This window comes from Cupressus sempervirens, chromosome 9 (assembly GCF_028749045.1).
Source record: "Cupressus sempervirens isolate cs-2001-9-10 chromosome 9, ASM2874904v1, whole genome shotgun sequence".
NCBI lineage: Eukaryota > Viridiplantae > Streptophyta > Pinopsida > Cupressales > Cupressaceae > Cupressus > Cupressus sempervirens.
Window position 1 is genome coordinate 404927353 of NC_143126.1, and position 13994 is coordinate 404941346.

The window sequence follows — 13994 nt, forward strand, 5'->3', positions numbered from 1 at the left end:
ATTAAGCCCATCATAGATAACTGATATAAGAAATTTTTAATGGGTTGAAATCTATCATAGTGGATTAACACATAAAATATGCAACTAACCTTTGGGTTATTCTTGTTTCACTATTTCACAGGGTTCACTGTTTGCCCCTTGCAAACTAGCAAAACCCTTATGTTTTGCAATGCATTTCCATTATGTCTAATGGTGATAGTGTTGTATTTTATTAGGTTTTGAGGCTCACACATCTTCATTCTTCTTCAATGGTTGTGGTTTTCCCTTGCCATCCCATGATCAACTTTAGGGGAGTTGTGTTGGATAACGAGTTAAAAAGATTATGTGATGTGCTAATGTCAAAATTTTGTGTTATCTATTCTTGTATTTTCTTTTGTTATTTGTTATGTAAAACTTTTCCAACTATCCAATTTAAAAGATTCTTTTACCAACAAATTTGGTGGGCCCATGCTTGTGATACAATTTTATTGTGTTTGATGTCATGTATCTCACTAATGATCAACAACCCAAGTTTATTTTTCATTTTTGCAATAGCTTGCAAGAGGTCCTTGTGAAATGGTGATAGTCAATGGGTCAAGGTTAACACTTCATGCTATCCCATTCTGATAGTTTTTTATAATGGTATGATTTAAGTTGTTGCAACAACAATATTTTTTTATAGAGTTGGTTCTTTAATACACATCAAATTCTTTAGCTTTGATATTTTAAAGCTAGTGGACTCCATGCATAGTCATTGATTTGTAGGGATTATCTTTTGTCAGATTTATCCTTCCAACTATCAAATGCATTGTTTTTGGTTCTTTCTCGACACTTCAATGACTAAGTTGCTTCAAAGATATTTTATTCTATTATTTCTTTATTTCTCACCTCTATAACTTTAACTCCACTATGGTTGGAGTTTGAACTTCAAGTTGTATTTGAGTTATGCTTGAACTCTATAAAGTCAATGTTTGTACATATGTTGTGGGTTCTTCTCTGGTTTATCGTAGCATAATTATGCTCTACAATTGTAACTTCTTTTTTCTTTCCATTAATGAAAGATCCTATTTTGACCTTTTCTTTACATTCTACTGTCTTGTGCATTTTATGTGGCTTGTAGTGAATGCTTATTTTGTGTTTTTCTAATTTATTTGTCATGTTTAAGCTATTGATATTTTTTTGTGTAGTGAAAGTTCTTTTCCTCTCAACATATGATAAGTTATAGCTTGCATACATGTCCTTGAAAAGTAGACTAGAGTTAATATTTGTCTATGTTGCATATTTATTGATGTTTAGTGCAACTACAGGCAAATATAGTAACCATGTTTCAATCTAGTGCATCACCACTTTCCCTTTCAACATTTATTTTTATGCAATCATTCTCCCTTCTATTAGATTTATCTTCTGTTAGATTTATCCTTCCAACTATCAAATGCATTATTTTGGTTCTTTTCTGACACTTATTATTTCTTTATTTCTCACCTCTATAACTTTAACTCCATCGTGGCTGGAGTTTGAACTTCAAGTTGTATTTGAGTTATGCTTGAACTCTATAAAGCAAATGTTTGTACATATGTTGTGGGTTCTTCTCTAGTTTATTGTAGCAACATTATGATCTACGATTGTAACTTCCTTTTGCCTTCCACTAATGAAAGATCCTATTTTTACCTCTTCTTTACATTCTACTATCTTGTGTATTTTATGTGGCTTGCAGTGAATGTTTATTTTGTATTTTTCTAATTCATTTCTCATGTTAACTTACTGATATTTTTTGTGTAGTGAAATTTCTTTTCCTTTCAACATCTAATATGTTATAGCTTGCATACATGTCCTTGAAAGGTAGACTAGAGTTAATATTTGTGTATGTTGCATATTTTATTGATGTTTAGTGCAACTACAGGCATAGATAGTAACCATGTTTCAATCTAGTGCATCACCACTTTCCCTTTTAACATTTATATTTATGCAATCATTCTACCTTTTCCTCAAAACAAGTAGTTTATGTGCACCTTGATTGTAAAGAAGCCATCCTTCTACAAAGATTCAACCTCAAAGAGAAATTCTCACACTTAGAGGTTGTTTCCATATTACATGAGGTTGCTCGAGGATACAACGTCAAGCATGGGTGTAGACTTTTGATTGAGAAACCTAAAGAGAACAAATATACTACAATTAGAGTTTTATTGGTTTAAGAAAATCAATTTGTAAAGGAAATAAAGAGACAAAATGTTTGTTTTTCTTTGATTCCTATAAAGATTGAGAAACATGATGAACTTGAGCATGGTTCTAAGATTAGATCTTTGTTGACATAATTTGAAGATATTATTTCTAATAAATTACTTGATGGCTTACATCCTATGAGTAGTATAATTCATTGTATGGATTTGATTCATGGAGCTAGATTACCTAACAAAGCATCACATATACTAACACCTACAGAGAATGAAAAATTAAACATAAAAGTACATGAATTTCTCGAGAAAGGTTTGATTAGAGGATTTTTAAGTCATTTTGCAATACCTTCTATATTGGCACCTAAGAAGAATGAAGAATGGAGAATGTGCATTTCTTCTATAGCTATACATAGGACAACGACTAAGTACATAATTCTGTTGCCTAGGATGGATGATATAATGGATCATTTGAGTGGAGCAAAATGTTTTAAAAAGATTTATTTAAAAAGAATATATCATTAGATTAGAATCATAGAAGGAGATGAATGGAAGACTTCTTTTAAGACTAATGACAGTTTCTATGAGTGGTCAATTATGCCTTTTGGTTTAACTAATGTACCTATCAATTTTACAAGGCTAATGAATGAAGTTTTGAAGAAGTTCTTGGGTAAAAAAAAAGTATTGTGTACCTTGATGACATAATAATATTTAGTAGCACAAAATAATAAAACCTAATGCATATCAAACAAGTGTTATAGAGGTTAAAAGAGGAAATTTTTGTGATAAACTTGAAGAAATATTCTTTTATGAAAGAGGAGATTGTGTATCTTGGTTTTGTGATTTCTTCTTATGGTTTGAAGATGGATCCTAAGAAGGTAAAATATAATCTTTACTAGCATGCACTTGAGAGTGTTGGAGAAGTTAGATCATTTCATGGATTACCAAGTTTCTTTAGAAAGCTTATCACAAATTTTAGTTCAATTTGTAATGCCATGACAAAGACTATGCAAGGCTATAAAAGAAATTCAAATGGATGCATGGAGCAAATAAAAGCTTTGAAACACTAAAGGAAAAGGTCATAGAATTACATGTGCTTGCTTTGCCTAATTTTCCTAAACATTTATAAGTTGACTATGATGCTAGTAGAAGTACAATTGAAGTTACTTTGAGTCAATAAGGTAAGACTATAGATTTTTGGAGTGATTTTAACAAGAAATATTTAGTCTATGACCAATAGTTCTATATTATTATTTAAACCTTATATGAATGGAGACACTACTTGATGCCTAGATAATTTGTGTTCTACACTAATCATAAATATTTATAATATTTGGAAGTTTAGACTAAGTTGAATTAGAGGCATATGAAATAGATTGAGTATAAGAATTTTTTTTCTTTTGTGATGAAACATAAAAGTGGATAGTCTAACCAAGTTATTGATGCTTTGAGTATGAGAAGAAGCTTATTGAAAAAAATAAGAATTGAATTGTTTGGTTTTAATGGTTTGAAGAACTTGTATGAACCTAATCCTAACTTTGTAGAACATTGGAAATCTGGTAAGAATCATGTGACTGATGAACAAGATAAGTGGGTTGATTACTTCATTCAAGAAGACATGTTGTTTAAAAGAATTTAATTGTGTATACCTAGAGGATCTATGATATAAAATATCATTAAAGAGAAACATAGTGATGGACTTGTTGGACATTTTGGGATTGATAAGATAGTAAAGTTGATTTCAGAGAGATAATTTTGGCAATAGATATAATGATGTTTAGAAGATGGTAAAGAGTTGTAGAATTTGTCAAGTTGCTAAATGAACTAGTTATAATATTGGATTGTGCACACATTTACCTTTTCCTTGTAAGCCTTGTGAAGATATCTGTATGGAATTTGTTTTGGTATTACCTAGAACTTAGAGAGGTAACTTTTATATCTTTGTCATAGTTAACAATTTTTCTAAGAAAAGACATTTCATACCTTGTAAAAAGATATCAAATGCAATATACACAGTTGAGCCATTTTTTAGAGAGATTGTGAGACTACATCAATTACCTAAGACTATTATTTTAGATAGAGATATGAATATTGCTTTTTTTGGAGAACACTATGGAAGAAGTTAAATACTGAACTTAAGTTTAGTTCTACATTTCATCCACATACAAATGGACAAACACAACTTGTTGAGATGTTTAATTGGAGATGAACCTACTAATTGGAACTTGGTCTTAGAACAAGAAGAATTTGCATATAAAAATTCATCACAAAAAACTATTACAAAGAAACCTTTTGAGGTTGTAAATGGAATGCATCCTAGGGGAAGTACATAGTTGAGAAACTTGAATACCGAGTTGAAACATACTATTAAAGCTAAGGAATTTTTATACTTTATGAAAAAGTTACATGAGGAAGTGAGGAGTAATTTGAATAACAATAATGAAGAATATTTGGAAAGAGTAGAAAAGAAGAGGAGACCTAAGACTTTTGAGGTTGGAGATAAAGTGATGGTACATTTGAAGAGGAATAGATTTCTTGTTGGTACTTATAGCAACTTGAAGATGAATAAATTTGGTCCTTGTACGATCTTGAGGAAGTGTTATAGTGGAAATGCGTTTGAAGTTATATTGCCTCATGAAATGGATATTTTTGCTATTTTTAATATTTCAAACATTTATGAGTACTACAAATTTGAGGAAGACACACTTGACAAGCTTGATTATCATAAGAAGAATACATAATATATTGGTAGAATTTTGGATACAAGAGTCAGTAAAAGAAATAGAGGAAAAGGTTACATGGAATAATTAGTGGAATGGAAGAATAAACTAGTTAAAGAAAATTCTTGGATATCACCAAATGAGTTGGATATTTATGCTACTTCTTGGAACATTAGGACTTCATGAGGGGATATTACTCTTTATCTACCCCAGGTATTCAATGCAAGAGCATCTTGGGTACCTTGGAAATCTTGCATGAGAAAAAAATTATTTCTTTTAGTTGTTCATGTTTTCTCTTTTTGTGTAGGTTGATCCTTAATCTAGACCTATCATGGATCCTTGTCCTATGTTTGTGGGAACTAATTTATTCATATGTCAAAGTTATCATTTATCTTTTCTCCTGTCATCTTAGAAGCTCAAGTAATGTGTAGGTTTGGCTTCGATAAGGTTACATGTGGTATCAAGATTTTATGTGGGCTTGAGGTTTGCTTCTAGGATCACATGTGGACCTATCTTTATCCTTTCGAATTTTATTTTTCTTAATTGTAAGGTCATTGAGTTCTCCTTTGGGGAAGGATCTATATTTTGTAAAAATCTACCTGATAGACCAACTTCTTGTCTTGTTGGATATATATTTTGAGATCTAGAGTGAGGATAGGTAGAATGAAGCTAGATATAAGGAAAACAATAAATTTTGGCTTTGTAATCTCAAGATTATAAGCTTGAAAATTGTATTTTGGATTCATATGGCTGCAACTAGGTAGGCCTTATTCTTGGTATGCTAATGGAAGATTATCTAATTATATTTACATTGAATTCAATATAATTTCTTTTATTTTCTCCTATACATTGGCTTTTATGTATAACTCTTAGTGAGGGTAGCTAAGGATTTCCTTCTTTACAATCCTATCCTTGCATCATAAGGCCTTTAATTCATCAAACACGTGTTTTTTATAAGAAAAATAGGTTTTACAGGGATCCTAAAACCCAAGAGTTAAAACACATCATAAGGTTGATAATAAGCAGTTAGAGCCTAGCTAGTAAAAGAAGGCCAACCAAAAATCCAATTCAATAGAAAGACGAAAAGCCAAAGGCTGATAATAAGCAGATAAAGCCTAGCCAAAAAATGAAGGCCAACCTAAAGGCCAGTACAATAGACTAACAAACCAACTAGACAAAAAAAATACAACAATCTTATAGTCCAAAAGATAGGAAAAGAAAAACCATTGTTATTCCTCTATCTTTCTCTCTAGTTCCTGCATCATTTTCATTGCTTCATAGACTTTGTTAATCTCCCCAGCCATCTATTCTTCCTTCTTTTGACTATCTGCTCTATGTTGCTGAAGGCAATGTCAATAGTCATTCCTCTTCCATCCTGGCTCTTTCTCTATCCATCAAACACACATGTTAATATCCTCATTTTTGTTAGTAAATTCCTTCTCTTACTCAAGACATCATCTACTCTTATTTAACTATTCACTCCTTTAACAAAAAAAATATAACTCTACAAAGGCAAGAGCTTACAACACAATGGTAAATTTTGAGCCTCTTATTTAGGAGGTCTTGGGTTCAAATTTACTCAATCTTAATAAAAAAACATTAATTAATCACAACAAGTAATAATAATTAATCTTAGGCAAAATTAATGTCTCCACTTAATCTTAAAATATGGCATAGAAACATAAGTTGAATATTTCCTATTGGAATCATTCAAGTTTTCACTATAAAAAGCAACACATCTACTTCTTGATTCAACATGGCTCCAATCACATCCCTGCTTGTATTGCAATCCACTTGAAATACCTTGTTCAAATCTAGTAAGGCAATACTAGTTGTTTAAAAACTCTATGCTTCAATAACGCAAAACCCTACTTTTCTGTGTGCATCCATTTAAAATCTTTCTAATCATCTCTTGTAGTCTCTATCATACGATTACAAATTGAAACAAATTTTTTGATAAACTTTTAGTATAAAGTAACCAATCCATGAAACGATCTAAATTCCCCACCACTCTTCGGTGTAGGTCATTCCATAATTGCTTTAAAATTTTTAGGATCCATCTTCAAACCTTCAACTAAAATAAACAATCTAAGATATATTATTTATTCTATCATGAAATAACATTTCTTAAATTTATCAACAATTTTTCTTTCATCAATGTCTACAATACTTTGTTAGATAACTAGGAGGAGGGGGGAGGGGTGTGATTTAGTTATAGCTTGTTATCCTACAAGCCTTAAAAACACTTTATTACCAACTTAAACTTCTTTAAATTTTAAATCAATAACTTAGTAACCACATCAAACATCATTATTCAAATCGATTTCATCTTTGCATCAAACTTGCCAACTTACTATTCCTTAATATACTGAGCATCAAAGTAATCATCTAGCTTATATTGAGTTGTAGCAATAGATAGTTAACATGAAATAAACTTGCAAAAAAATATGCATTAATAAATTTGACATAAGCATTTAATGTCGAAACCCTATAAAGGGAAAAAGCACCTAGGAACCGACAAACCAAATATTTTTACTCTTCTAAAGCAAGCTTTGTTATGATCCAACCTTGTTAAAGGTTAAATGAATATTTTTAGTGTGACCTTGTTAGAGGATTTACACCAAAGATCATATAGACCTTATCATTCCTTGACATTTATAAAGAGTGACCTTCTCTAAATAACTTACAAAACATTCAAAATAATTCTACCATATATTATTTCAAAGGCTTGTTAGGTCCACTTAGTTAAGCTATTTTTTGATATAATGGTACAAAAGTAATAGTGAAATGATCTATTAGGTTTTAGGACTACCTTGCTTGTTTAGATCTCTTCTTTTCTCAATATCTTCCTTTTGCTCCGTTTCTAGTTGATTCAAACACTCACACTCTAATTTAACACTTCCTCTACTTGATCTTCACAATACTATTGTGCTCAATTCACCTTTTGTCTTCCTTCTTCAACTTCAACAATAATCAATAATGATTGGCAACAAGAAACATCTTGTTCATCCCTTTAAATAGAAAACTTTACCCTTTCCAGAATCTTCCATATTTTTCCACTTAATCATGATTGTATATCTTCATTAGATTCATATTCAATGGATGTAGATGCTCAACAAATATAAATTTTCCTTGAACTTTGTGCTTCAATTTGAATTGTTAATTATTCTTCATAAATATTATTTGAATTACTCCAGTTGTTTCTCTCATAACTAACTTTGTCCTTATCTTTTAAACTTATCAAACATTCTTAATTTTCATCAAATGTGGACCTCAAATTAAATCTTTTCTTAAATTATTCTTCATATTCCTTCTAAGTGAACATTACAACTTTCTTAGTCAATACTTGACTTAGTTAACACTGAAATTACTCAGTTAACACTAAACTTCAACACTTATTTTCTAGATGCTTGGTGACAACTCTAGTAGTTCAGTTATCAACACTTATCAACATTTATAATCACCCCCTTTGGCATTGATGGAAACACATAAACATAATATTTTACATTATATAACATTACAACATAAGGTAAAAATATATATGTATTGACAATAATAGAACTCTTCAACTCTTTGGCTTCATTTAGGTTCTTTGCAACAAATTCAACACCAAATTCTCCACTTTGAAAAATTATCTTGCTTACGGTGTACTTCACTTTCTTGTTTAGTTTTAGTATCATCACTCCATATCATCTTATAGAACCCCAACTTTGAGTATACTTCACTTCATAAGTCTCGCCTTTGCCAATAGTCTTCATACTTCTCATTTTAACTTACTCATCTCCCTTATTTCTTCTCTCCCCCTTTGACAACATAGCCAAAGGTAACTATAAGTTCCAATGTGAAACTTATTAAACCTTGTAGTAATACCTTGTACCTTGCATTTACTATTTACATAAGTTTCATTATAGTCACTTTGATAGGCTCATCTCCCTTATTCCTTCTCTCCCTTTGATAACATTGCCTTAGGTAACTATTAGTTTCAATGTGAAACTTATAAAGCCTTGTAGTAATACCTTGCTTCTTGAATATAATATTCACATAAATTTCATTATAGTCACTTTCACAACTTCAGGAAATAGTCCCTAAAGAGTGAACTATTCCATCAACTCTAGAAAGATATGTCTGATCATCCATGAATTGATGCAACATGCATCCTTTCTTAGTTGATCTTGGATAGGGTAAGGACCCCTAACTTACCTTTTAGATACTCAAAAGTATCCTTAGGAAATGGATTTGTGAAATTGATTTCAATTTTTGCCTTATATTTCATATGCTCTAGCCTCATTCACTTCTCTTGCACTTTCTTCCTCAAGTAGTGATACTTCATAGATGTATGCTTGGTTTTCACATGCATCAGAGGATTATTAGATAAGTTTATTACACTTTTGTTATCACAATAGATAGATGCAAGCTTAGCAACTTTCTCTTGCCTTCCTTCCAAATATTGCTTGATCCAAACAATATTTGAATAGTTTTACATCAAAAACATACTTAGCTTCAATTGTAGACTGTAAAATATAAATTTGTTTCTTTCTTAACCATGTAATCAATCTTTCTCCTAAAAAGAAAGCTCCACTACTTTTACTTTTCTTGCTACCAACATTTTTCAGCCCAATCAACACCACTGTAGACTCTAAGTTTAAAATCACCTTCTTGTTTGTACCACAACCCAAATACTTATGCTCCTTTTAGGTATATGAATAGCCTTTTAACAACAACCATTTGTGTATCCTTAGGATTAGAGGAAAACCTTTCAATAATACCAACTACATGTACAATATCAGGTCTACTATGCACAACATAGTATAACTTCCCAATCATTGATCTATATTGTGTCTCACTGACTTTGTAGTAGTATCTTCCTTAGACAATTTGCATCTAGTCACCATAGGTTCATTGACTTGCCTTGTCTCATCCATACCAAATGTCTTGAATATCTCCTTAATGTATTTAGATTGAGTCACATACATACCATAATTTGTTTGATGAACTTGTAAACTAATGAAATGATGAGATTATGTATGTTGTGCACATTGTATAATATTGTTATATTTTATTATTTTATTTTATTATGTAATCTTGCACCTAGGAGCATCTAGATAGATATGCAATATGTAGCTATTCTCATGGGATATACTTGATGATTCATATTGTAACATTGTGATAATATTTGATGTAATTATTTAATTTTGGGAAAAATAATTAAATGTCCAATATTAAATGTGGGGTCAATGGGATAGGTAGCACATAGTTTATGTAATAACACTTGGTGGTTTTTTGGGACTTTTTGCTAATAAGAAACCACAAGGGTAGTTGCAAAGAAAAAGAAAAATGAGGCAAAAAGCAAAAAAGAAAGTTAAGAAAGACAAGGCTTGATAGGTTAGTGAAGGGAGCATTTCTAAAGGTTGGAAGCATGACATGGGATGTGTAGATTCATGCTTGTTCACATGGATTTCTTAGTTGTGGATATGGATTTGAAGGCTTCCATGGTTGTATTGCAATAATGTTTTTGTTGAGTAATACACACTTATGGATGCTTTTGGAGACTAGGTTTTTCCCTCAATGAGGGTTTCGCAGGGTATATCCCATGTCATATTTTTGTGGGTATGTTGTCTATTATCTTGCATGTAGATTTTAAGTGCTTATTTATTTTAGATCTATTATGGGGTATTTGGAAATAGTTATTTTTTTGTTGTAAGTTTTCTTGCAAGTTGTACTCGTGCTATGGTTTTGTTGTTGCAACCCTAGATTAAATCCATGAGAATGAATGGGAGGATAAAAGAGATGGCAAGATATATGGCTTTCCTAGGTTGGTTAATGTAGATATGAGGGTTTTGGGTTTGGTGTTATGATGGGATGTTGGAAGATTTTTGGGCATGTGGAATTATTGGTCAAAGGAGTTTTCTTAATGTTTTATTTCAATGAGAGTTTTAGGGGGAAGCTTGCAAAAATGACCTCCTAGGAAAAAATAGAGCTCACCATTGGATTCAAGTTGGTTTTTCCATGTTGATAAAAAATGCAAAAGGTTTTTAGTTTTAGCCTATGATGGCTATCAAATTTAATCCTATCAAAAATTTTGTCACAAAACAAAAATAAAAAATTGCATTGAAAACAATAAAAATGTTATCCTAGTAAAACAACCATAACTTTCTTTTAGAATATTGGAGTTTGGACTTATTATAGTCATTGCAAAGCTAATTTAGAGCACTACAACTTGGTGTAGATTTGATTATATGATTTTAAGATTTTGTTAGGTTTTAAGAGCCCAAAAATTAGATGTTATTTATTTTAAGCATAGATTTTTGCATAACTTGGACATGTGGAGTCGACTTTTGGACTTTGAATAATCAATGCAAAGCTCTTTGAGAGATCTATACAATGGTTCATATTTGGTGTAGGTTTGGGATGGTTTATTATGTGATATATTGATCTAAATGGTTTATGATATATATTGATTATGGTAATATTGTGAGTTTATGACATTTTATGTTTTGGAGATCTAGTATTTGATGTCATTATATACTCAACTTGTATTTCATATTGGTCTCATGATGTATGTCTATCAATTTTTTATTTTGATATGCATGATGACTTATTAATTACATAGTGTTGTAAGTGATCTCTACTTATAGGTTTCATTTATGGCTTGGATATGGGTTGTCTTTGTTCATTGATCTTTCATTATTGATGTCTATTCATATTTGTGGCTTGGATTTAAGTTGTCTATGTTCTTAGTCATATAATTTGCTAGTTTTTTCCATGTAGAAGAGATGTAATATTTTCATCAGTTATAATCATGGTGGAAATTTGTTGTTGACTATTTTATGTTGACATATTGGACACTTTGAGAGTTAGATGCTTAGTTGATGGATGTGATCATGGTGCCATGGATTTTGGCATAACAAGATTGAATATACAGGTACATTTTTGATGTTCATTAGTTTGAATTTCTGATTTGGTTATGGTGGTATATCTTCTTGGTTTGAGGATCATGGTTATTTGATTTCTTTTGAGGAGCTCATGACATGCTTTTTCATTTCTTTGATGATTTGATTCCTTGGTTGATTCTCATGGTTCTAGAATGGTTTTCATCATGATGTCATGTATACATTGGATAAATAGTTTAGTAGGAGCTTGTGATAGTGATAACGTGTTAGTGCAGGATTACTTCTTGGTTAGGTTTGTATCTTTTTGGGTTGGGGATCTTGGTTTCACTTGGTACTGACACTTTGGTTGTGTGTGTGTAGACTTGGAGGATCTTCATGTAGGAGATGGATGTTATGATGCCATTGGTAACTCAGTACCATGATTGAGTGGGATTTGTTGGCATTGATATATATTTATTGAGTGTTTATAGATGTTGGAGGTTTGTCTTAGATCCTATTATTGTAGAAGCATCTTTGAATTTTGCATGGTGCACTTGTTATCTTCATGGTGTATGGAGATGGTTCTTCATAGTGTATGGAGATGGTTTCATCTTGAGGAAACATGGGGTTCTTGGTAAAGGTGTGCTTTATGCTTTTACTTGGCATGTTATCCTTGGTGTGAGGATGGTTTCATTATTATATCATGGTGTATTCTTGATAAAAATTTAGAGTTTTGACATGATATGGTATGTTTTTTATATACAAAGCAACCAAAAACAAGGGGGTCGGCCCTTACAAACAAAAAGATGGTAACCAGTGCATTACCAACAGTACCAGCAACAAACATGAAACTGACTAAAGCTTCAAAAAACCATAGATCCTTATACAACTAACTAACTAGTATAAAACTAAGAAAAACTAAACTAAAATAAAAGTCTCGAAGATCTAACAACTATGAAAGTTCATCAAAATAACTATTGGCATATCAAGCCAACCCAAGTCTTAGTTACAGCTAGATACCAGCAAACCTAGAACTAACAAAATAACATAAAAGTCTTGGATCTGAGGATCCCATTAAACTAAAAAAATCAATTTTCTTTTTTTCTCCTTCCCCTTCGTAGCCAGAAAAATTTGGGACTAGTCATCAATAAGGAATTTGAAGAGGAGCTTATGGTCCTCCATATCCATCCCAGTATCTTCCTTTTCTTGTGCTAGCAGATGTAGGGTGGTGGCTGCGGCGTGAGTGACTTTGAGGGAAAATTTAGAGAAGGTAAAGAACCCTTCCTCTAAAATGTTAACCCTCTTATCCAATTGGCATACACCTCCACTTGCTCCTTGGTCTCTTCCTTGATATCCATTTCCACCTTTTTTGCTTCCTCCTTAGCTTTTTGTACCTAGATATCATCCTGCAAAACCCTTGGATTAGGAGAAATCTTAGATTTTTCCTTAGCTAGGGATGAGATAGTTATGGGGGAGGTGTCCACTTTGCTGCTCTCTTCACAAAAGGTTATGGGTTGGAGAGTGAAGCTAGCAGACACATGGGTGATCTCCATGGTAGCAACATTGCCAGCTAACACCTGAGTCTGAGCATTTTCAATAGAATTATCCTACGAGTTAACACTTTTTTCCACCTCCTCGTTTCCTTCTTCTCTTTTAGAATTAGAGTTGTCTTCCTCCTCCCTTTCTTCTTTATTATTCTCTAAGCTTTCCTCCTCAACCTCCTCAACTCTGAATCTGTTGGATTTCTATTTGCACCTTGCTTGGGATTGGGTGAGTCTTCCAAATCTCCTCCTAGCCTTACCCCCAACCTCCTCCTCTGAATCCTCCTCTTCCACCTCAACAGGTTTTTTAACTTTTATCTTTTTGTTGCCCTTTCGTTCCACAGCTGTATCAATTTTTTTTTTTTTTTTTTTTCCTGGCTAGGGGAGGGATGGGGGTATGAATTTTAGTGCCAATACTGGTGCTCAGGGGTGAATTTTGGTGGTGGTGTTGGTTGTCAACCACCACCACCCTAGGGGGCACAAGGCAAGGTGGAATTGGTAGAGGCAAAAAATTAGTCCTTGATGGATTATGGTAAAGTTATGCCCTTTATTCCTCTTTTCTTTAACATCAACTACCATATCCTCAAGAGAATGCAGAAGAAAAAATGGGATAGAAATAAAATCCCTATTCCTAAAATAATTTAACAAAGGGAAATGGTAGTAGTAGCAAACATTGAACCTACCGTCTAGTGTCAGAAATCTCATGAGAACTAG